The sequence below is a fragment of the Entelurus aequoreus genome, linkage group LG04 (assembly GCF_033978785.1).
Source record: "Entelurus aequoreus isolate RoL-2023_Sb linkage group LG04, RoL_Eaeq_v1.1, whole genome shotgun sequence".
In the NCBI taxonomy this organism is placed as follows: domain Eukaryota; kingdom Metazoa; phylum Chordata; class Actinopteri; order Syngnathiformes; family Syngnathidae; genus Entelurus; species Entelurus aequoreus.
In genome coordinates, this window is record NC_084734.1 from 74,980,570 (window position 1) to 75,007,419 (window position 26,850).

A 26,850-nucleotide genomic window follows, 5' to 3' on the forward strand; every position below is an offset into this window, starting at 1 on the left:
AATGCTTTTCCTTCCAAAATAAGGACATTTCAATGTGACCCCAAACTTTTGAACGGTAGTGTATATACATACTGTATATATATACTGTATATATATACGGTGTGTGTGTGTGTGTGTGAGTGTGTGTGTGTGTGTGTGTGTGTGTTCCGTCTGTAAACACCAGCAGCTGATGAAACATGTGTTAGATGTCTGCTGACCATTTGCTCCTCCTGAGAAGTGTTTTTAAAGTGAGTGGCCTCATTGCCACTGTGTGAAATGAGCGTGAATAGCGTTTTTTAAATGCTTAAGTAGCGTTGGTGTGCACATGAGTTCAGTCATGCACACTTGGAGTCCGGCAGATGGTTCAATGGCGCTCTTCTGGTTCACAGAGGCTTCCCCCCTCCAGCCAGTCAGCTAATCAAAGACTAATAAGCCCTTCTGCCCTCGCCTCCTGTTCCTTTCACCTCTTTTTCTCGCCGCTTCTTCCTAATCCTGAGTTTATTCTCGTCTCATTGACTCTCTTTGGACCATCGCTCTGAGGCGGAAGAGTTTGGTTGCACGTCTTCTTGGAAAGAGGAAACGGCAAAGTTAATGATTATCCCACAAATAGCAGGTGTTTCCTTATAGCTAAAGAATGTCTTTCAAAGGATGTTGACATTCCTGCTCGTTCCTTATCTGGAGTGAAAGATGAATTAACCTTTGTGTTTATGGACTTAAAAGCATTTGGCACAATAAATCATAATATCTTAATTACCAAATTAGAACCATATGATATCAGAGGCTCGGTAAAAAGCAACCTAACAGGAAGAAATATGTGAAGATAGGCGAACACACATCTAGCTCTAAATATATCTTGTGGCGTACCAGGGATCAATAATGGGACCAAAATGGTTTAATACAGGGGTCCCCAAACTTTGACTCGGGGGCGACATTGGGTTAAAACAATTTGGCCGGGGGCCGGGCTGTGTATATATATATATATATATATATATATATATATATATATATATATATATATATATATATATATATATACATACACTACCGTTCAAAAGTTTGGGGTCACCCAAACAATTTTGTGGAATAGCCTTCATTTCTAAGAACAAGAATAGACTGTTGAGTTTCAGATGAAAGTTCTCTTTTTCTGGCCATTTTGAGCGTTTAATTGACCCCACAAATGTGATGCTCCAGAAACTCAATCTGCTCAAAGGAAGGTCAGTTTTGTTAAGACTAGTTTAAAGTTATCTTCATTGAAAAGTACAGTGCTTTTCCTTCAAAAATAAGGACATTTATCGATAACGTGACATCATCACGTGCGCGGAAAGTGCGCTATATATATCTAATATACTGTATATATATATATATATATATATATATATATATATATATATATATATATATATATATATATATATATATATATATATAATATATATATATATATTATATATTATATATATATATATATATATATATATATATATATATATATATATATATATATATATATATATATATATATATATATATATATATATACAGTATATTAGATATATATAGCGCACTTTCCGCGCACGCGATGATGTCACGTTGTCGCTGGCGGGCCGGATATATAATATATATATATATAATATATATATATATATTATATATTATATATATATATATATATATATATATATATATATATATATATATATATATATATATATATATATATATATATATATACAGTATATTAGATATATATAGCGCACTTTCCGCGCACGCGATGATGTCACGTTATCGATGAGAAAATGCATTTTTAGACAATATGATTAGCCTGAGCGGCTAGGAGACACAGTGAGTAGCAAGCGGTACAAAGTGGATAAGAAAAGACAGAAAAAAATTATATATTTTTTTTATTTTATTTTTTTAAATACTTGGGACTTCCCGCGGGCCTGATTTTGGACGCTGGCGGGCCGGATCCGGCCCGCGGGCCGTAGTTTGGGGACCCCTGGTTTAATCTTTATATAAACAACATTTATAAAGTTAAAGCACTTAAAGGGGAACTATAAGACGAGAACACATATGTTTTTTTTTTTTTTAATGCATTCTCATATTTACTAGATGAGGCATCTCCTGAAGGAATCACATGTGAATACTGAAGTTGAACTGAAATCCTGGAATGTTTTTAGAATTGTTTGAGTAGAACATGCAATTCCCAAACAGGCTGAATATTTTGAAGCTCAAACAGTTTGAATCAGATGACAAATGTGGGAGTTGTGGAACTTTGAAGAATGTCCCATTGATTTAAATGGGAATTTCCCCAAAATTTGGGAATTTCCGGAAAAACTGAATTTTTTTTGAAAATGGTAAAAAACTTGAATGGTCTGAATGAGTTGAAATGGTTGTTGTTGGAATTTTTCTAATCGGTCGAAAAATGTTGAAGTAGAATTAAGAAATTGTATTACGGAATTCCTGGAATTTCGGGAAAACCGGGAGTTTTTCCAGTTCAAAAAACAACTTCGGTTTTTGTCCTGATTAAGAGGACTGTTTGGACGGTGGAACGGTTGAAATGCGTTGAAAAATGTGGAAGGGGTAGTGGCCAGAAAAAAGGGTGGAGATAGGGCTTTGGAAAACCAGGAATTCTGGAAAATCCTGGAATTTTTTTGAACTTGAAAAAAGGGTAGTTTAAATTTCCAGGATGGTAGAATGTGTTGAAGGTGGAATGGTTTGAATCGGTTGAAAAAGGTGGAAATGGTGAAGTTTGAAAATGGCCAGTTCATTTTGAATGGGAAAAATTGGAATTCTGGGAAATCTGGGAATTTTTGGAATTTGTCAAGGGAAAGCCCGCGATTCCCAAATAGGCTGGACAGTTTGAAATTGGAACGGTTTGAATCGGGTGAAGTTTGGTTCTTTTATGAATTTTTTATGAGTCTACTGAAAATGTGACCAAATCTGCTGGGTCAAAAGTATACATACAGCAATGTTAATATTTGGTTACATGTTCCTTGGCAAGTTTCACTGCAATAAGGCACTTTTGGTAGCCATCCACAAGCTTCTGCTTGAATTTTTGACCACTCCTCTTGACAAAACTGGTGCAGTTCAGCTAAATGTGTTGGTTTTCTGACATGGACTTGTTTCCTCAGCATTGTCCACACGTTTAAGTCAGGACTTTGGAAAGGCCATTCTAAAACCTTAATTCTAGCCTGATTTAGCCATTATTTTACCCCTTTTGACTTGTGTTTGGGGTCATAGTCCTGTTGGAACACCCAACTGCTCCCAAGACCCAACCTCCGGGCTGATGATTTTAGGTTGTCCTGAAAAATTTGGAGGTAATCCTCCTTTTTCATTGTCCCATTTAAAGCACCAGTTCCATTGGCAGCAAAACAGGCCCAGAGCATAAGACTACTACCACCACGCTTGACGGTAGGAATGGTGTTCCCGGGATTAAAGGCCTCACCTGCTGAAGAAACAAGTAGACCCATAATAAATTCATAATAGAACCAAACTTCATCAATGTTTTTTGTGACCAACAAGTATGTGCTCCAATCAACTCTATCACAAAAAAAAATAAGAGTTGTAGAAATTATTGGAAACTCAAGACAGTGTCATGTCTTTGTGATCATGTTTTGTTTAGTTATGTCCTGTTGGTTTTTGGACTCTCTTTTTCTGTTTATGCTCCATTGTTTTGGTCACCATGGTTACCTATTAGTTTCACCTGTCACCTGTTTGGACTCACGCACCTGTTGCGAATCATGTCACTGTTATTTAAGCCTGTAATTTTCCGTTGGTCGTCCAGGCGACATTATCTGCTCTTACCTCTGTTCATGCTCGTTTCATGCCATGGATTCCATGCTTGTTCCAAGTAAGTTTTTGTTTATTCATGTCACGTTTAGCAGTTCTTTTGTTTCATGTCCTTAGTCTATGTTAAGTGTAAGTTTTTGTTCATAACCAAGTTTTATCTCCGCCTTGTGCGCGCTTTTTGTTCACTCTTTTTATAGTCAGAATAAATATGTATTTACCTTCACGCCATGTCCACTCCAACGTCTCTTGCATCTCGGGAAAACAAAAACCCCCCATAGTCCACGCCCTGACAGACAGCCATGACATTATGTCCTTCACAAGTGTATGTAAACTTTTGACCACGACTGTAGATTGCATGAGTGTGCATGAGTGAGTCTGACATGTCGAGGTGACCAGAATTGTTCATTCCATTCAATCAATAGGTGGCAGAATGGGAAAAGTAAACAGTTGATGCAGCGTTGAACAATAGTGCCGTCGTCATGGGACAGGCAGGACCTACTGACCTTCACAGGAGGGAAAAGGTCTGCAAGTGCACGAAGGCGTGCAGACCCCTCGCTGACCTCTTTGTCCCTAAATGTCAGCAACTTAATTGAAAATAAACTCTGACAGCTTCTCATGCACGGACTATTGTCTTATTATCTTCTTGCTCTTTTCAACTCCAGTAAAAGGATGTGATTATCTCGCTGCAGCTGTATCTGTTTTTTTTTTAATGGTCAGCCTTATTTTGCAAAGTATTGTGTTTTGAACCAGCAACATTCACGCACACATATGTATTGTACTGAGCAGCCAGGACAAAGGTAACGATCCTACTTACCGATTTTCCCGCTCCCTGGTTTTATCGTTCCACAACCACTTGTTGTACATTTGTCCTCTTTGCCATCAACTGGTCTGCGGTAGCGTCACGGAAAAGGAACAACCAAATCCAAAGAAAAAGCAAAGCACAGCACAAAGTTAGTCATTCAGGTGCTCATTGCAACATCTGAGGGGTAACTTTCCAACACTGTAAACAAATATTAGGATTTCACAGCATTTTAACAGTTTTGTTTTTTTTACAGTAAATTAATGTAATCAACATTTACTGTAACATTACAACAAATTGCTGTAAAAATTAAGATACCTTTATATTTCACAGCAGGGGTCTCAAACTCAATTTACCTGGGGGCCACTGGATGCAGAAACTGGGTGAGGCTGGGCCGCAAGAAAAGATTTGTTAAAAAAATCTAACATGCACTTTTTAATGAATTCACCTTCTTTTAATGGCTTTCCCGCCCTAGCAACATACTTGCCAACCCTCCCGATTCTTCCGGGAGGCTCCCGAATTTCAGTGCCCCTCCCGACAATCTCCCGGGGCAACCATTGTCCCGAATTTCTCCCAATTTTCACCCGTGATGGCACTGCTTTTAACGTCCTCTACAACCTGTCGTCGCACCCGCTTTTTCACCATACAAACAGCGTGCCGGCCCAGTCACATGTTGCATGAGGCTTCTGCAGACACACGTAAGTGACTGAGACATACTTGATCAACAGCCATACAGGTCACACTGAGGGTGGCCGTACAAACAACTTTATCACTGTTACAAATATGCGCCACACTGTGAACCCACACCAAACAAGAATGACAAACACATTTCGGGAGAACATCCGCACCGTAACACAACATAAACACAACAGAACAAATACCCAGAACCCCTTGCAGCTCTAACTCTTCCGGGACGCTACAATATACACCCCTAGCAACCATCTCACTCACCATGTAGCTAGCTTTGACTGCTGCATCGCTCTTTTCGCTTGCTTTCTTGAAGAAATCTTGTTGGGGGAGGCGGGGTTTGGTGGTAGCGGAAGAGTTAGGGCTGCATGGGATTCTGGGTATTTGTTCTGTTGTGTTTATGTTGTGTTACGGTGCGGATGTTCACCCGAAATGTGTTTGTCCTTCTTGTTTGGTGTGGGTTCACAGTGTGGGGCATATTTGTAACAGTGTTAAACTTGTTTATACGGCCACCCTCAGTGTGACCTGTATGGCTGTTTAAAAGTATGCCTTGCAGTCACTTACGTGTGTCCACAGAAGTCAAATACAACATGTGACTAGGCTGGCACGCTGTTTGAACAGGTTGTAGAGGGCGCTAAAGGCAGTGCCATCACGGCACGCCCTTAATATTGTTGTTTGGGTTAAAATCGGCAGACATTCTGGTGAATGGTTGCCCTGAAATTCGGGAGTCTCCCTGAAAAATCGGGAGGGTTGGCAAGTATGACGCTGTCAAGTGTCATTCATATAAAACATGCGGGCCGCACTAACATTACATTTTCATATTAAGGTACAGGCTGCAAAATAACGTCTCGCGGGCCGCAATTGGCCCACGTGTCTGAGACCCATGTTTCACAGCAATCAAGTGTTTTCACAATAAAATACTGCAATCGTAGTCCTCTGAAATATCACAACTAATGACTGTAAATTCCAACTGATTTGTCTCTAAATGTGTTCCATTGAAACGTTGATTACAGGAGAAATTCCTTGTTGGGTTAACGATGCTACAAATATTTAGGATTATTTCTATCAAGGCCAATGAGATTGGAGTAGTAATTAGTTTTAGCTAAGGTAAGCGCATGTTTATAAGTTATTAAACTATCACTGCATACTTGATGGAAAACCTCAAGTTTAGTGACACACTATTTGCGTTGCAGCTTTACTGAGAACCAGCCTTTTTTTTTTTTAGCTTTAGCGGTGTTATACGATCAATGAGGGCATCGTTAAAGTTGTTAGCGAGGTTATTGATGGAGCCCACATCATTTGGGAATGGTGCCATTACCGAAGGCAGTAGGCCAGCATTGATGTTACGGCTGCGGTTGCTGTAAATGTTATGTGAATGTGACATTGTTATTAGCCAGGAATTTGCTGTGAATTTACAATTAAAATGTTTACAGTGTAAACCAGATGTGCCCAAACTACGGTCCTCGGGCCAAGTGCGGCCGGCGGGACATCATGAGTTTTATAAAGAAATCTGGCCCGCAGGTAAATTTCAAATACATTTTAGACATATCGTGAACAAATTAGGTCAATGACCATAAATTGTGATTTGAAAACATTTCAGCAAAGCATGCACTTATATGACCAAATCCAAACATCCTTCCCTAGTCATGGTGCAAAAAAAATGCAATCAACACCAACAGTCAATACACATGGTCACAAATAACACAAGCTGCTCACTAAATTTTGTGGATATATTTTTATTTTTTTTTAAAGTCCAAGCACGATAAAAAATTCAAAATTATACCTATTAAAATCAGTTACAATGCATGATGGGGAACATTCTAAACACTCTTGCAAAACGCTCTCTCCACACGTATCTATGTTTGGCGCATTTTAGCTGCTTCATATTTCTGATTGATTACAAAACTTTAAAGAGGTTGTCATGGAAGTAAACAGGGTGGATTCGAACTTTCACATACTCTTAATATCCAATTAAAATAATATATATATAATATATAGTATGTACATATATACACATATACATACACAAACATATATACATATGTGTATACACACGTACATATATACACATATATATACACATTTATACATATATATACATACATATAATATACATTTATAGTTATATATACATACATATATACAGTATATACATATATACATACATATATATATACGCATACATATATACACACACATACATATATACTCATATATACACATATACATACATATATTTATATATATAAATATATTTATATATATTTATATATATATATATATATATATATATATATATATATATATATATACATACATACATACATACATACATACATACATACATACATACATACATACATACATACATACATACATACACACACACACACACACACACACACACACACACACACATACATACATACATACATACATACATACATACATACATACATATATATATATATATATATATAACACACACACATATATACATCCATCCATCCATTTTCTACCGCTTTTCTCTTTCGGGGTCGCGGGGCGTGCTGGAGCCTATCTCAGCTGCATTTGGGTGAAAGGCGGAGTACACCCTGGACAAGATGCCACCTCATCGCAGGGCCACACATATACATATATACACATAAATATATATATATATATATACACATAAATAATATATATATATATATATATATATATATATATATATATATATATATATATATATATATATATATATATATATATATATATATATATATATACATATATATATATACAGTATATATATATATACAGTATATATATATATATATACATAAATATGCAAACATACTGTATATATATATATATATATATATATATACACATAAATATACAAACGTATATATATATATATATATATATATATATGTATATATATATATATATATATATATATATATATATATATATATATATATATATATATATATACACACACACACACGCACATATATACATATATATTATATATACTGTGCATATATAGATTATTTGTATTTAAAAAGTTTTCTGTGGTTTTTCAAGTCAAGTTGCTACTTTGAATTTTTTCCTCCTACCTGCTAATCATCTCCAGCAGCTACTGTACTGTAAGCAAAAGTTTCTCCGGAGCCAGACAGCTTATCTGCGTCTTGTACTGGTATTATCCCGGGGAGCTTAGACAGAGGAAATGAGTCTGGTCCTCCTGACAGGTCCAACAGGTATAGAATCTGTAAGCAGGCCTTGTCTTCTGTCACCATCTATGCATCTCCACATGCTTTTTGGCATTCTGCAAGATATAACCTGTTTGAAGCAGGACTGTGAGAAGTAATAATAGTAATACAGCCTTTCATCGCAGGGGTCTTTTCATCTATGCTTTTTTTTTTCTTACTTAAAATACAACCAGCATGATCAAGCTGCAGGAATGTCTTAAATAGTGTGCCAGTCTTTGACCAGGTGCTTTATTAAATAAGATTCCTGCATGCCCACCCATTGGTGCCATCTTTAACATCTTGTGGAAGAAGCACTGTGGTAGTTTCTCTAAAAGGCAGAGAACAATGCGCGCTCTTTTCTTCCCTCGCAGTATCTCCGGTTTAATTTATGTAACCTAATATGGTGTGGAACCCGTCTAGTAACAAATCTGACAATCGCTCGATTGTGCAGGCTGCGAAACCCCTTTTGGGGTCGGACTTTCAGTCCAAGTCTCAGATGTTGTCAATCAGAGTAAACAAACATGTTGCGTTGGTGGAGTCTGTCCGGCGAGGCTCTGAGTGTTTCTGGACTGTCCGCCCTCAAAACGGATCCACATGCAGGTCTTTTGTATGCGGGAACTGGCAGAACGAGTCCAACCACACGGGCCCCTAAATGTGTGCACAGTGCACAAAGAGATGAGCAGGTGGAGGGACGTCGGAAAGTACCAGATATTTAAAAGTGCACTTGATACACCATTCAAAAACAGAGACTGCAGGGATTCTATTGAAATAATGATTATCATAAATAATCGTCATCTTAGCCTTGTCTTTACATACATGCAAACTCAACCTGCAGGGGATTGTTTACTATAGGACCTGGCAGCTCCCTCCCACCTGTCAGACTGAGACATAGGAAGTCATGTGACCTGATGATCAGTAGAGAAAGAGAAACATTGGATAAGAGGCAGATTCAGGAGGACAAACAGGTATGGAGATTTCATTCCATTCTTGACCCATTTACACACAACAAAAAATGAGGTTGACCCCAATTGAGTATTTCTGTAAGTAACAAACAGTATGCTATGTTTTTTGAATTTATAGCTGAAGTGTAAGTTAAATACGCTTAATTTGCTTGGTTGTAAGGTTTTTACTCATCAGTCATTTACCTTTTATGCCTGTATTGCTATTCTTTAGCACTTTAGTCTGTGTTTACCGGTTTTGGTTTATTTAATACAAATTAAGTTGGGTTGACTTGATCGGAGTTCAACTTGATTTTATGTTGATGTTTAATTAACATATTGTTTTGCTTAATTTTGTAATTTTTCGTAAGTTTTTAAAAATATTAAGTTGGGAGTATGTCAAAGATTTTTCCGTATTGCTCCCTCTAACTTAATATTATACATTAATATTAGAGATGCCGATAAATGCTTTTAAATGTAATATCGGAAATCATTGGTATCGTTTTTTATTATCGGTATCGTTTTTTTTATTTTGTTATAAATCAACATAAAAAACACAAGATCCACTTACAATTAGTGCACCAACCCAAAAAACCTCCCTCCCCCATTTACACTTATTCACACAAAAGGGTTGTTTCTTTCTGTTATTAATATTCTGGTTCCTACATTATATATCAATATATATCAATACAGTCTGCAAGGGATACAGTCCGTAAGCACACATGATTGTGCGTGCTGCTGGTTCACTAATAGTACTAACCTTTAACAGTTAATTTTACTCATTTTCATTAATTACTAGTTTCTATGTAACTGTTTTTATATTGTTTTACTTTTTTTTTTATTCAAGAATTTTTTATTTATTTATTTATCTTATTTTATTTTATAATTTTTTTTAAAAAGGATCTTATCTTCACCATACCTGGTTGTCCAAATTAGGCATAATAATGTGTTAATTCCACGACTGTATATATCGGTATCGGTTGATATCGGTAATTAAGAGTTGGACAATATCGGAATATCGGATATCGGCAAAAAAGCCATTATCGGACATCCCTAATTAATATTAATATTATAATTACTTAATAATCTCAGAATACAGTCGCTTTTAACTTAGTTCTTTTGCTCTGATATTCTTTGCACTGCCGAGTATCGTACATTATTTATTGTTGTTTTAGTGTATTTTTTTAATTTAATTTATTTGATTTATTATTTGTTTGTTTAACAGGGACAGTGTACGTTAATCAACATTTCTGAAAACGTACCAGAATTAACGAAAAACAATAGTCTTCATTTGTTGTCCCTTAAAAATTAAAACAGAAAAAAATATTATACAAATTACATAGCAATTACATTTTAAATATTAGTAAAAGTACACACATATAATGTAAACTACAGTACGTAGTTCAGACATTAAAACGTTTCGGAATATATTTGCATATTTTTATATTGCAATTACAGTATAACGTATTTTTCGGAGTATAAATCGCGCCGGAGTATAGGTCGCACCGGCCGAAATTGCATAATAAAGAAGGAAAAAAACATATATATGTCGCACTGGAGTATAAGTCGCATTTTTGGTGAAATTTATTTGATAAAACCCAACACCAAGAATAGACATTTGAAAGGCAATTTAAAATAAATAAAGAATAGTGAACAACAGGCTGAATAAGTGTACGTTATATGACACATAAATAACCAACTGAGAACGTGCCTGGTATGTTAACGTAACATATTATGGTAAGAGTCATTCAAATAACTATAACATATAGAACATGCTATACGTTTACCAAACAATCTGTCACTCCTAATCGCTAAATCCCAGGTAATCTTATACGTCTAGTCTCTTACGTGAATGAGCTAAATAATATTTTTTGATATTTTACGGTAATGTGTTAATAATTTCACACATAAGTCTCTCCTGAGTATAAGTCGCACCGCCGGCCAAACTATGAAAAAAACTGCGACTTATAGTCCGAAAAATACGGTATTTCCATGGCTTTTAATCTTTTCCGCAAGAAACAGAAATGCTCAGCATAATTTCATTGCACATTTGTATACAGTAATAACAATAAAGACGATTCTGATAAAAAAATGTTACAATATTTAAGATATTTTTGAATACATTTTCACTCTCTGTTCTCTCTAACAAAGTATGTCATTATTGTTCTATTAATTAAGATTTTAATCACAATTTAATGAGTCGAAAATACACACACATTAAATGACCTAAATAGATTTGGTTGTTTAAAAACAAATATGTTTAAAACAAGTTTTAAAAGTAAGAGTTGAAGTTGTTTAGTAATAGTTTAAAAACAATACATAGCCAACTAAATGTAATATTTATATGGACTTATATTTGTAGTGCTGCAAATCATTGAAGATTTAATGTGCACAAATCCCAGAGAGGAAGCAACTATGTTGTGGAAACAACGGATGGACATGGCTGTGAGATGAGCATGCTCACACGTCAAACTGTGACTCACTCGTTCGCCCACAATAAATGTTTTGTTTTTTTGCCTGTCTGAATTAAAATGAGCAAACATTTACTTTTGAACTCTGAAGTCACACCTAGGTGCTAATTAACATGTAATTACTGATTGGCCCTAAGTGAAACCACATGCTGCATGGATACGAACACATAGGATGGATTATCTGCTGGTTTATGCATCTCTTTGGTTTATTTACATTCTTTTCTTTGTATTTACAATTGCTTACCTGATGGTCTCGAAACATTATTTGTAGAATACCCAAATTGTGTTAGTCGTTAAGGTGCATTTGTTTTGTTTGTGCTTCCATAAAAGGCCCAGTCTCCTTTTTGCTGTTGTGAATAGAAACAGTGCAAGAACTTGTTTCTACTTTGTGGTTTCTCAGCACAGCAGTAAAAAGTGCTGATTATAAGCGTGTGTCAGCATCTTAGCTCACAGGGTGATATGCAGGCGTCTATTAGTGTGTGATCACATTTGTCATTTTTGGTCCGGTTCAAAAAGGACCAGAGATGTTGGGTTGGAGGGTTTTTTTACTTGCATCCTAACAACTAGGGATGATCTGATCAGGGATTTATGCCGCCAATTCTGATATTGACCATCCATGAGTGAGATCGATCACATATTTTAAATGTAAATTTTTAATTCATTTATGGTGAGTGCTATTGACAGTTTAGCAATATCAACACGACATGTAATCTAGTTCCTTATCCTCCTTTCTTGCATTCAATAGTTTTATTTTAAAAAAGTCAATAGTACACAATAACTAAACAAAAGCAAAAAGTGCCATATACTGCTTAACTAAATTATTTGTTTTTGCCCTCAAAAGTTATCCTATGTCCAGGGAATTATTCCCTGAGTTTGTAAACATTAACAAAAAGAACAAAAAAATGGTTGAGAAAATTAAAATATTGTGTTAACCATACTACTATCACTCATATACTGATACTACCTTTGGTATCGACGGCACCAATTTATGGAGCAATCTGTCCTCCTTAATAAAATAAGAAATGTAGTTTATTTGCCGTATCGTAGGCGATTATTATTAGTTAGGGGGGGGCTCCACACTGTGTATGGATACACATAATTACTTAGCTGATAGCCGCTTGTCAGCAGGGGGACTGAAATTACTTAAGATACAGTGTCAGACAGCATTAGTGATCGACATTAAAAAACATTAATCGTCAATTGTGATCACGTACTTTTTCACAAAAAACGACTGATACTGATTTATGGTCTAATTTGCACATCCTTAAAATAGACTAGAGTCCGTTTGCTAGTATGGTTTGTTTGATGAAGTGTAAACGCAGTCGAGGACAAAAAAAGCGGACCAAATAGGTAAACTGAAAGATGAGTCTCCGTTTCAATCTTTAGTCTTAAAAGTGTGTATGTCCACCACACCAAGTGAGCAAAACATTGGATATAAAGTCACCAAATGCGAACATAACCAGATGATATATAGCACTGATTGATGGAGACTTTTATTAGTAGATTGCACAGTACAGTACATATTACGTACAATTGACCACTAAATGGTAACTTGTTTAAGTCGGGGTCCACTTAAATTGATTCATGATACAGATATATACTATCATCATAATACAGTCATCACACAAGATAATCATCAGAGTATATACATTGAATTATTTACATTATTTACAATCCGGGGTGTGGGGTGTGGAGGGGGGGTTAGGTTTGGTTGATATCAACACTTCAGTCATCAACAATTGCATCATCAGAGAAATGGACATTGGAACAGTGTAGGACTGACTTGGTAGGATATGTACAGCAAGAAGTGGACACAGAGAGAGAGAGAGATCAGAAAGCATAAGAATAAGTATCTACATTTGATTATTTACAATCCGGGCTGGTAGGATGTGTAAGGGAGGGTGTTAGTTTAGGGTGGAAGTTGCCTGGAGGTGTGCCTTAAGTGCGGTTTTGAAGGAGGATAGAGATGCCCTTTCTTTTACACCTGTTGGGAGTGCATTCCACATTGATGTGGCATAGAAAGAGAATGAGTTAAGACCTTTGTTAGATCGGAATCTGGGTTTAACGTGGTTAGTGGAGCTCCCCCTGGTGTTGTGGTTATGGCGGTCATTTATGTTAAGGAAGTAGTTTGACATGTACTTCGGTATCAGGGAGGTGTAGCGGATTTTATAGACTAGGCTCAGTGCAAGTTGTTTTACTCTGTCCTCCACTCTGAGCCAGCCCACTTTGGAGAAGTGGGTAGGAGTGAGGTGTGATCTGGGGTGGAGGTCTAGAAGTAATCTGACTAGCTTGTTCTGGGATGTTTGGAGTCTAGATTTGAGGGTTTTGGATGTGCTAGGGTACCAGGAGGTGCATGCGTAATCGAAAAAGGGTTGAATGAGAGTTCCCGCGAGAATCTTCATGGTGCTTTTGTTGATTCTAAAGAGAAATCTCGTTCGTTGGTTGACCTTTTTGATTACCTTGGTTGCCATTTTATCACAGGAAAGATTAGCCTCTAGAATGGAACCTAGGTAGGTGACCTCATCTTTCCTGGTGATAACAATGTCACACACTTTTATAGTGAAGTCATTGACTTTCTTAAGGTTGATGTGGGACCCAAGTAGGATGGATTCCAAATGGATTGCAACTTATTAACTAACTTATATTTTAATTTTTCTGAGCAAACTCTCCTGAAGGATACAATAAAGTACTATCTATCTATCTATCTATCTATCTATCTATCTATCTATCTATCTATCTATCTATCTATCTATCTATCTATCTAACTCCCAACGGAAAGTTGAGAGAAAACCATCCTAAAAATAAGAGTTTGAAGAACAGAAGCATACATTTGAAAAATAGGTATTTTTGCTCAAGACAATTTCTTTAAGTTATCAGAAACATCATCTCCTTGCAGCACATCTCTATGAACCTTTTTGACATCTTTCAATTCATGTTGTTTTGGACAAAGCAGATAAATGTCTCAAAGACTGTCCAATAGAGGCTTTATGTGTATCCTAAAAGGTTCCACAGCGTCCAGATTACCGAAATTTCACTAACAAGTTCTCTTTGTGCATTTTTTTTGCTTCTGACAATGAACATTGTAGTCATTTCCCATAATATCAATTTTATTTTGAAAAATAAGTAGATAACTAACTGTACTTGGAATGCCCCCTGTCAATTGCCAGACTTGATGTCACCCCCTCTTGGTGTGACGTCATCTACAGAACTAGAGCCAATTTCCCTGCATATACAGTGTGGATAAAGTCATGTAAACCGATTATTTTCCTCACTTTTTGCATGTTTTTGTCGCCGTGGTCCATTATTACTTAAAAACTGATATGGTTAACATTATGAGCAAAACAGATGTATACAGAAAAATTCCAGATTCTCTTCCATGCTGTGTTTCCTCATGCTCTTTAATCATTTCCTCAAGCATCTTGAGGAAAACATCAGTAGAAGAGGATGCAAAATAGAATACTCGCGACTTGTCTTCGATTTCCCTCATTTTTAAGGGCCTGATCTTATGTCTCAGTTTTTCGCCCATCAAGGGTGCTCCTGATTTTCGGGATCACATTTGGCTGGAGTCATGTAATTAGTTTTGATCCAAACCCTTCGTCTTCAAAATGATTGCAGCAAATTACACTCCCCTCGCGTGGTGCGTCACATTTTGCATGAGTCAATTCGACTGAAGAGGTACATTTTTTTATTCATATTCCATCATTTGGAAATGTATGCAAGCTGACTCGTTCTTTAGTTGGGCGTTCCAAAATGTACTGAAACTTGTTAGAAAACGAGCCTAAAGTCACTAATGTGTCCATTTTGGTGGAGAATTTGAGCTGTAGACATCATTTTTAGGCCCACAATTGTGAAATAAGTGCCAATGTTGTTAGCATTAGAAGGGCCCTTTAAACTGAGGGCATTAACGTATTTTCCGGACTATAAGGCGAACTTAAAATCTTTTTTTTTTTCTCAAAACTCGACAGTGCGCCTTATAACCCGGTGCGCCTAATGTACGGAATAATTCTGGTTTTACTTACCAACCTCGAAGCAATTGTATTTTGTATGTGGTGTAATTATAAGTGTGAACAGTAGATGGCAGTCAAACATAAATGATAAACGGGTTATACTTGTATAGCGCTTTTGTACCTTCAAGGTACTCAAAGCGCTTTGACAGTATTTCCACATTCACCCATTCACACACACATTCACACACTGATGGCGGGAGCTGCCATGCAAGGCGCTAACCAGCAGCCATCAGGAGCAAGGGTGAAGTGTCTTGCCCAAGGAAACAACGGACGTGACTAGGATGGTAGAAGGTGGGGATTGAACCCCAGTAACCAGCAACCTTCCGATTGCTGGCACGGCCACTCTACCAACTTCGCCACGCCGTCCCCAGAGATACGTGTAGACTGCACTATGATGGCAATGTAACTCAAGTAAACAACAACATTTTATATGTTCCATTAAGTATATATATACATATATATACATACATACATACATACATACATACATACATACATATATTATATATATATATATATATATATATATATATATATATATATATATATATATATATATATATATATATATATATATATATATATATATATATATATATATATATATATATATATATATATATATATACACTACCGTTCAAAAGTTTGGGGTCACATTGAAAAGGAAAAGCGCTGTACTTTTCAATGAAGATAACTTTAAACTAGTCTTAACTTTAAAGAAATACACTCTATACATTGCTAATGTGGTAAATGACTATTCTAGCTGCAAATGTCTGGTTTTTAGTGCAATATCTACATAGGTGTATAGAGGCCTATTTCCAGAAACTATCACTCCAGTGTTCTAATGGTACAATGTGTTTGCTCATTGGCTCAGAAGGCTAATTGATGATTAGAAAACCCTTGTGCAGTCATGTTCACACATCTGAAAACACTTTAGCTCGTTACAGAAGCTACAAAACTGACCTTCCTTTGAGCAGATTGAGTTTCTGGAGCATCATTTGTGGGGTCAATTAAACGCTCAAAATGGCCAGAAAAAGAGAACTTTCATATATATATATATATATATATATATATATATATATATATATATATATATATACACACACACATATATATATATATATATATATATATATATATATATATATATATATATATATATATATATATATATATATATATATATATATATATATATATATATATATATATATATATATCTTGGTTCAGACCAAACTACTGGACTACACGTGTGAATGCACCCTGAGTAAACATGACTGCTTCTAAAAGAAAAAACATTGATAATTCACATGTTAAACGCACTGAGTGCCTCTGAATCACGATCAATGTCAGCTGTCCATTCTGTGTCCGAACGTCCTGTGTGTGTGCGGGAACACGTTCACTGCAGCTGTGGATTGCGTGGAACTGGTTTTTGGTGTGGGTCGATGTTGGACGCACACCATTTGTGTTGCTGCAATTACAGAGGGGTGACGCCTACATGAAGCGCTTCAGGAAACAAAGAAGCTACAGAGAAAGAAGAAGAGTAAACTCTCCCCACTCGGTCTCTAATGAATTTAATAAGAAGTTCCCTCTCCTATGCTTTTGTCTAATCAGTTTATCTGCTAAAATGACCATCATTAGATGGCTCGTATTACACATACTGGATGTGGTTCCCATGGGATCCTGGCTGTTTTTGATAGCAGGTCATTTCAGAAAAGGACTCATGCTTTAGCGGCACTGTTTTGGTTTCATGAAGGCACATTAATAATTAGCCAGTGAGAAATGTTAAGAATGTTTTCTCCTATCGTTTCACATTCTTCTCTCTGAGCTCCTGTTTGTTCACAAATTGATTACAGAATGTGGTGAACTAGTTACAGTCAGACTCTGGCACAGATATGTACGAGCACAGTAGTCCCTCGCTTTTCATTAGAGAGCATTCCTCAACTTTCTCAGTCTTTTTTGCCACTTGTGGCAGCTTTTTTTTTTTAAACATGTGGCAGGCATGAAATTCTAAATGAGCTGATATTTGCGAAAAATAAAGTTTACCAGTTCGAACGTTAAAAGCAGGGGTCCCCAAACTACGGCCCGCGGGCCGGATACGGCCCCCCAGCATCCAAAATCCGGCCCGCGGGAAGTCCCAAGTTAAAAAAAAAAAAAACAAACATTTTTTTTAATTTTTTTTTTATTATTATTTTTTGTAAATTTGTCCTTACTAGTCCATTTTCTACCGTCTCCTAGCCACTCAGGCAAATCATATTGTCTAAAAATGCATTTTACCATCGATAACGTGACATGCAGCAAGTGCGCTCTTTAAGTCAATTAGTGCGCGAGGAATATAAATGTATGAATACATATACATATACATACATATACATACATACATACATACATACATACATACATACATATATATCTACATATATATATATATATATATATACACACACATATAGACACATATACATATATACACATATACCGTAATTTCCGGACTATAAGCCGCACCTGACTATAAGCCGCACCAGCTAAATTTAGGGGAAAATACAGATTGCTCCATATATAAGCCGCACCCGACTATAAGCCGCAGGGTTTTGATGTGTAATTACCGTAGTATATAGGGGTTCCTGCTACCACGGAGGGGATTGTCGGGACAGAGATGACTGTTTGGGAACGCAAAGCGTCCCATTTATTAACAATAAATCTTTCAATCATTCAATCAAACTTTCACATCTTTGACATGGCGAACAGCATTCGTGCAAAGTACAAATAATACAACGGTGCAAAGTAATACAAAGTGCTCGCCTGTACGTTATCAAAATAACCAGCCTACCGGTATATGAAAAGTCAGTCTTTAATCATTGTGTCATCGTCTTCCTCCTGCGTACTAAAACCACCGAAATCCTCTTCGTCGGTGTCGGAGAAGAACAGGCCGTAAATAAGCCGCACTGTTGTATAAGCCGCGGTGACCAGAACGAGGGGAAAAAGTAGCGGCTTATAGTCCGGAAATTACGGTACATATATACACATATACATATATATATACATATATACACATATACATATATATTAAAGATTACATACATGGACATATACATATACATAGACATATACATATATACACACACATATACACATATACATATATATATACATGGACATATACATATACATAGACATATACATATATACACACACATATATACACTTTTACATATACATATATACACACACACACATTTATATATATATATACAGTATATATATATATATAATATATATATATATACACACATATGTATATATATATATACACACATATATATATATATATACACACACACACACACACACATACATATATATATATATATATATATATATATATACATATATATATATATATATATATATATATATATACATATATATATATATACTGTATATATATATATATATATATATATATATATACAGTATATATATATATATATATATATATATATATATATATATATATATATATATATATATATATATATATATATATATATATATATATATATATATATATATATATATATATATAGCGCGGCCCCCCAGCCAAATTGTTTTACCCCAATGTGGCCCCGGAGTCAAAAGGTTTGGGGACCCCTGGTTAAAAGTATCTTGTCTTTGCAGTGTATCCAATTGAATATAGGTTGAAAAGGATTTGCAAATCATTATATTCTGTTCTTATTTACGATTTACTTCACTGGTTTGGGGTTTTGTAATTTGTGAAGCAAATAAAGTATCCTCTTAATTCCAGTTGTTGCCTGTTTTTATTGAATGGTATCTGTGCGTTGAGACTGGCGCATGCGCGATACGAAGAGTCTATTCCTGAGCTCACATCCCTCGAGAGATCTGGTTTTCAATCGCGTAATCTAGGTGTGTTCCGACTTTTCAAAAACCAGATTAAGGTGTTCCCATGGGTTGTAGGATGCTTAATTAGAGACAAATCGGACTATTTAGTGCATGGACACATACTGACTGATACAGTTATAGTGGCTTTGTAGACAATGCTGTGCAGTGCGTTATAGAGTATTAATATTGATGCACATTTGACTGTGCGGATTGTTTTTACTTTGCTGGCTGATTAGTGTCCATGTGTGTGATGGTTGCAAAGAAACACTGAGGTCAGGGTACTTATCTGAATGCTCCTAAAGCTAATCTTACACACACACAAGGGAGGGATCAACAAAAACAATCATTTAGTCAAAATGGTCAGACATGGTGCAATCACTCCTCATGCAGTTGCTACACAAACACAGAGCCCATAAATAACACTGCTTTTAAATGAGCACCCCCGGGTGCCGTTACGTAACTTTGGTCAGATCCTGATCAATACTCTTCTATGTACCAGTGTGACCCCAGATAATGCTACCGTGGTCAAAAGCTGCTAACTGTGGGGCGGTATAGCTCGGTTGGTAGAGCGGCCGTGCCAGCAACTTGAGGGTTGCAGGTTCGATCCCCGCTTCCGCCATCCTAGTCACTTCCGTTGTGTCCTTGGGCAAGACACTTTACCCACCTGCTCCCAGTGCCACCCACACTGGTTTGAATGTAACTTAGATATTGGGTTTCACTATGTAAAGCGCTTTGAGTCACTTGAGAAAAAGCGCTATATAAATGTAATTCACTTCACTTCACTTCACAATTGAATTCTTTGTAAGAATACAATAATGTCAAGTCAGCAGAGGTCAATCACTGGGCTAACAAGGGAGGCTCCAGAGCTGCAGACTGTGATATCCATACTAGGATTGAGTGGTTTCTAAATAGTAATAAAATAATCATTGTCATTAAAACTGTGCTAATACTCGCATTATCTTCTTAGCCTTTTTAAGCTTACTAAATCCTATTATTCTATGCTCACTTTGTGTTATTGACGTTCAGTCTGTTGTTTACACAGCCTCCTGCCTGCTGGACTCAACACCATATCGTCATCCATCCATCCATTTTCTACCGCTTGTCCCTCTCGGGGTCGCGGGGCATTTCGTCATTTGTTTTTGCTTTATTTATTTTCTCAGTTAGACACTTTAGGAGAAAGATAGCCCTGTTATGCAAAACACAAACATAAGCTGCAGAAGACACTGATTTTAAGGAGGATGTTGACCTGACTTTAAGACATCTCTAAATATAAGCAGACACCCCTTTTCAGAACCTTTTTAAATAACATATTTCTTAGAGCAGTGGTGAGTGGGCTCTATCTAGTGGTTAACCAAAGAATCACTTGATTAAAGTACTGTTTTTTTTCCCATATTCAAACACAGTCTTACTGTTCAAACTGTGTGTAATGTTACAGTGGCCAAAACTATTAAATATACTTGTTAAATAAAACCTCTGCTTTGTTTTTAATGAATATTCAGGCCTACTAAGTTACTGTAAAAATATCTGCTTAGTTTCTGCTGTTACGTAGTTCCATCTAGACTTCTTAAACTCTACTAAGCTAGGCTGACCATATTCTGGAATCCCAAAAAGAGGACACATATATGCGTGCCAAGGCGGGCAGCACGCCAAGGCCGGGACTAGGTGAACATTTGCCAATGATACTCGAACTTGCTTTATAAATAATATATTTATTTAGATAAAGCATTTTTTCTCCTCTGTTGACAGCAGTGTTGGCGCTAGGAATTTTCAAAATGGGGTCCCAGGGACCCCATCAAGTCATAAAAATGGGGTCCCACAGCAAATTTTTGGAGTCCCACTTTTTTGTAAGCGTTTTGAAAACAAATGACAAATATATGCATTATCCTGTTATATCTCACATTCTATATTGTGTTTTGGAAAAAGGTTGTCATAAACGTTACTTAATTAATGAAAAAAGATAATAAAAAAGAAGACAAATGTATTCAGTTATAAACATTCATTCACTTTCTTCTTTCCTTCATGGATCTAAACTTTACCGCTGCTGGTAGTTTTTTCTATGTTTTTATTTAATAAGTTGTAGGTGTATTTATTTCAGTATAAAAGTGTAAAAAGTGTTTTGCTTGGGTCATGAAATGATGATAATGGTGTGCCAGGGCAGACATACATTTTATATTTAACGCTTAAATCTCTGGAGTCTACATCAACTTCGGATCTATTCCTCATTTCAAAATGTTTTAGTTTTTTTTAAGTTGTTTTTTTTGTTGTTTGTTTTCCGCCCTTTTTTGTCAAACAGAACTATGTTTTTTATGGCAAACACACAAAATATGCAAAATCTTCCACCAAAAATATTTTTCAAAGTGGAATATTTCATGTGAAGTAATCAGAATCTTTGATAGGTCAATCATTCATAATAACATTGATTTTGATTCAATATTATGTTTTGAGCAATGACCGTTTGAAAGAAGAAAAAAACAGCTTTGTTTTATTAGTCAACATTGCAACTTTTTCTAAATTACATTTCACCTTTAAGCTTTTTTATTTCACTTTTGTTATGTTTTTGTTTATTTTAATAGTATTTTTAGAATGTGCCGTGGGTCTTTAAAACATTGGCTGTGGGCCACAAATGGTAAAAAACAATTTTAAAAAATTAATAATCTGCGTCCTTTCTGATTTCAATGCATTAAAAAAGACACAAAAAGTGCGTTAACGCCAACACTGGTTGACAGTATAACAAAATAAGTCACACTTATATTCTGTAACATTCAGTTTTGGAAAAAAAAGTCCAAAGGTAGAAATATTCAAAATAACCTCTTGTATATAATCTAAACATAAATAACGCCTCAAAACAAGTTAATTAAATTTAAACAAAAAACAGCAGACGAGCTCTCGCCCTGCACAGCTGTTTTGTGCTTTGTAGTGTCGATATGGGCTTGTAGATCGTTGGCCCCTTTATTTGCCACAGAAAAATACGTTGCTGCTTTGCACACAGTGCATTCTGCTTCCCATGTGTCACGGCCAGGATGAAAACATGAATACTTTTCCCGCAAATCATCCGTGAAGTTGCATTTACGTTTCGGCATTTCTTGTTCTCATGTCTCTCCACTCACTAGCTCTCTCGCTCTGTGTCTCTGCCCCTCCCTCACGAATGTTTCTGCGTGCGCACACCTTCAGTTTTTTTTTTTAAACCCCTTCTTAACTTAACCCTGGACGTACATTGAAAATACACGCAACCCTAACTCAAAATGCCGGACATTTGAAGCATTTAAGAAACCCCGCCCGGACACCCCCGCAAAAGAGGACGTGTCCGGGGAAAAGAGGACGTATGGTCAGCCTAACTACGCAGTTATGTCGTGGTGTTTTTTCAGACGAGCTTAGCGGTTAGTTTTACCTACACTTCTTAAAGTTTACTAAGCAGTTATTTCTTCTGTTGTCTGGCTTAGCTAGCATGTCTGCTCCTGATTGCTCTCAGTGTGTAACATATTTACTTTCATCCCCCAGTGATAATGCTACTTAAAATACAAAGAAATACAGTTTCTTTGCCGTATTGGAGGTGATTATTAATTTAGGAGAGTGGCTCCACGCTGTGTATGTTGACAAACAATTAGCTGCTACCTAGGAATAAAAATAGATACAATATTAGCCAGAGTGGAATGGCGTTTGTGATCGCATCTAAAAATGCATTCATCTGCAAAAGTGATCGCATGCTTTTTATGAAAATCAGCCGATACTGAACGATGGCCGATAAACCTGCACATCCCTACTTTATTTCAATCAATCAATCAATGTTTATTCATATAGCCCTAAATCACAAGTGTCTCAAAGGGCTGCACAAGCCACAACGACATCCTCGGTACAGAGCCCACATAAGGGCAAGGAAAAACTCACCCCAGTGGGGCGTCGATGCGAATGACTATGAAGAAAGCTCTGACTTCCTTGGGTTGGTTGGCACCACCTGTTAGTTTACATGTATAAATATCTAGGCCCAGAATATAAGATTTTTTCTTAGAAAAAAGTTATGTTTTTTTATTAGTGTTAAGATGGTTAATCAGTCTACTTAGGTATTAAATCCAGGTTTTAAACCAGCGTCCTCTGTGGTGGACACTCGTTATTGATCTACTTTTGTCAGAGTTACGCAATTCAGGACAAAAATGTCCTGCTTTGCCAAACAAAAGTGTCCACTACAGAGGATGCTGGCTGTCAGTATATAATGTAGTTTTGAATGTAGAATGGAGGTCGTTGCCCTAATTCAGGCCTGGGCAATTATTTTGACTCAGGGGGGAAAATTTAGAGAAAAAATGTGTCTGGGGGCCGGTATATCTGATTTTTAGGAACACTAATACAAAAACCTCACCATAATGTCTGATTAAAAGCTAAAAACGTCATGACAGACAGCCTTAAAAAAACAGAATGGAATTTAAATTTTTTTTACTGATTGAGACACGCTGAATATACATGAAAATAAAGAATGTGGGATTTACAATATTAACTATGAACGATAAAACACTGAATATTGACAACATATGAACATCACACCCCCTGACATATTTTACAATCAAGCAAAACGCAACAAACACAGCGAAATATGAACGTGAAGGGTAAAAAAATACAAAAAAACACCTACAGTATTTTTCGGACTATAAGTCACAGTTTTTTTCATAGTTTGGCCGGGGGTGCAACTTATACTCAGGAGCGACTTATGTGTGAAATTATTAACACATTACCGTAAAATATCAAATAATATTATTTAGCTCATTCACGTAAGAGACTAGACGTATAAGATTTCATGGGATTTAGCGATTAGGAGTGACAGATTGTTTGGTAAACGTATAGCATGTTCTATATGTTATAGTTATTTGAATGACTCTTACCATAATATGTTACGTTAACATACCAGGCACATTCTCAGTTGGTTATTTAACGTATATAACGTACACTTATTCAGCCTGTTGTTCACTATTCTTTATTTATTTTAAATTGCCTTTCAAATTTCTATTCTTGGTGTTGGGTTTTATCAAATAAATTTCCCCAAAAAATGCGACTTATACTCCAGTGCGACTTATATATGTTTTTTTTCCCTTCTTTATTATGCATTTTCGGCCAGTGCGACTTGTACTCCGGAGCGACTTATAGTCCGAAAAATACGGTACAATATGATAAATCAAATCAACTTAATTTATAAAGCACATTTAAAATTTACCATAGGGGTAGCCAAAGTGCTGTACAATGGGCAGGTTAAAAGATGGTACAAGAACCAAGCAAACACAACACAACACAACACAAACAGAGCACGATAAAAAATAAAATAAATAAAATAAATAAAATAAATAAAATAAATAAAATAAATAAAATTAAAATAAATAGAACATAAAAACATAAAAACAGGTTCACAGCAGGTGTATTATGGGGCGCCATAACAAGATGGATATCACTCAGTGTTAAAAGCCATGGAATAAAAGTGTGTTTTTAAGAGAGATTTAAAAACAGGAAGAGAGGAGGCCTGTGTAACACTCAGGTAGGTCGTTCCAGAGCTTGGGAGCAGCAGCGGCGAAAGCTCTGTCGCCTTTAAGCTTCAGCCTTGTGTCAGGGACCCATACTTGCCAACCTTTAGACCTCCAAATTCGGGAGATTTGTGGGGGGATTTGAGGAGGGCGGGTCGGGGGGGAAGGCGGGGCGGGGTTAAGGTGGGGGGAGTATATTTATAGCTAGAATTCACTGAAATTCAAGTATTTCTTATATATTTATATATATATATATATATATATATATATATATATATATATATATATATATATATATATATATATATATATATATATATATATATATATATAAAATAAATACTTGACTTTCTGTGAATTCTAGCTATATATATGTATTTTATTATATATATACATATAAATAAAATAAATATTTCAGTGTTCATTTATTTACACATATATACACATAACAATCCTCTACTCATTGTTGTATTTGAAAGTGCAATGCTTTGCAGCCAGTAGCACAGCCTTTAAAGGAGCATAGGTATGGACAGTGTAATATTCTGGGTATGAGTCAATAACCAGGCGAGGTGATGAAGTTACGTCTCTTTACTTCATACTTCAGAACCGACTCCCACACTTGCCCCTTTAAAAAAGATTTAGAACTCTTCATTAACACACTGTCTACCTCTAACAACCAAAAAGCTGTGAAAACGATGATGCTGTGCTCCAAATTTGGATTATTTACGGAACTTGTGTGAGCCTATTATATGGCTTTACATTTTGTTACATGTATATATATATATATATTTTGCATTCTTCTTTAGTTGCTTTATTGAGTTTACAAACCCCCTGGCGCTGTTTTGTACTGTGTCTGTACTTGTTTTGATTTTATTTATTTTTTTGATTGCATGTAAATGTTGAATGTCATAAATAAAAGTTTTGGAAAAAAAAAAAAAACCTCCCACACTTGTCAGGGTGCGCAATTCAACGTAAACCGTTGGCCAACCAAAAAGTAACCACAGAAAACTATACGGTGTTCTGTGGTTACTCTTTGGTTGGCCAAGCGGACGTGACGACAGGCTGTCCTCACTCAGGTCCGCACGGACCTGGAGGGGGCGTGCCTTTTGTCCGGCTGGAAATCGGGAGAAATTCGGGAGAATGGTTGTCCCGGGAGATTTTCATGAGAGGCACTGAAATTCGGGAGTCTCCCGGAAAATTCGGGAGGGTTGGCAAGTATGCAGGGACCGTCAGTAGCAGCTGATCGGCTGATCTTAGGGATCGGGTGGGACTGTAAGGCTGAAGGAGGTCGGAGAGATATGTTGGAGCGAGGTTGTTTAGACATTTAAAAACAAATAGAAAGAGTTTGAAATTGATTCGGTGACGCACAGGGAGCCAATGAAGGGACGCTAATATAGGGGTGATGTCCTCATGTTTGCGGGTCTGTGTTAGCAGACGAGCAGCAGAGTTCTGCACAAGCTGCAGGCGGGCGAGGGAGGCCTGGCTAATGCCTACATACAGGGCATTGCAGTAGTCTAGACGAGTCGAAATAAAGGCGTGGATTAAT

General features: G+C 36.2%; 1 protein-coding gene across 2 annotated transcripts in view; it reads left to right on the top strand.

Moving 5' to 3' along the window:
• Positions 1-26,850, top strand: part of n4bp3 (NEDD4 binding protein 3) — a 71,124-nt gene that overhangs the window by 6,003 nt on the left and 38,271 nt on the right. Inside the window, exon 1 of one of the 2 annotated variants that reach the window (XM_062045694.1) lies at positions 9,433-9,455. The exons of the other annotated variant lie outside the window; for it this stretch is intronic. The gene's annotated coding sequence lies outside the window, so the exon portion shown is untranslated. Of the gene's footprint in view, positions 1-9,432; positions 9,456-26,850 lie in introns of those variants that run through there. 2 annotated transcript variants of the gene reach the window in all.